Genomic DNA, 363 nt, shown 5'->3' with positions numbered 1-363 from the left:
GTTCCTATTATTTGAACCAGTTCGTGAGTTTGAGCCAACTCGTAAACTTTCGTTTAATCGAATTTGAACTTACAAAATAGTCTCGATTGTTAATGAGTCGAACCATGAGCCAAGCTTAATTTTTGTGAGACGAGCTTAAACTTGGTCTAACTCAACTCAATTCGACTCACTTCTATCCGTAATCAAAAGTTATACATTTTGGAGGTGTTTGATTGACGTGAAAATAAGAGAAAGGAAGTCGAAAAAAAAGAAATTAAAAAAATATTTTTTTATTTGATTGAATAAGAAAAATAGTGAATAGTATAAAAGAATTAGAATTTACTAAATTTTTTCTTTTGATATTAGATGGAAAAAAATTGTACG

Source organism: Arachis duranensis, chromosome 3 (assembly GCF_000817695.3).
Source record: "Arachis duranensis cultivar V14167 chromosome 3, aradu.V14167.gnm2.J7QH, whole genome shotgun sequence".
In the NCBI taxonomy this organism is placed as follows: Eukaryota; Viridiplantae; Streptophyta; class Magnoliopsida; order Fabales; family Fabaceae; genus Arachis; species Arachis duranensis.
Note: the sequence above shows the minus strand (reverse complement) of the source record.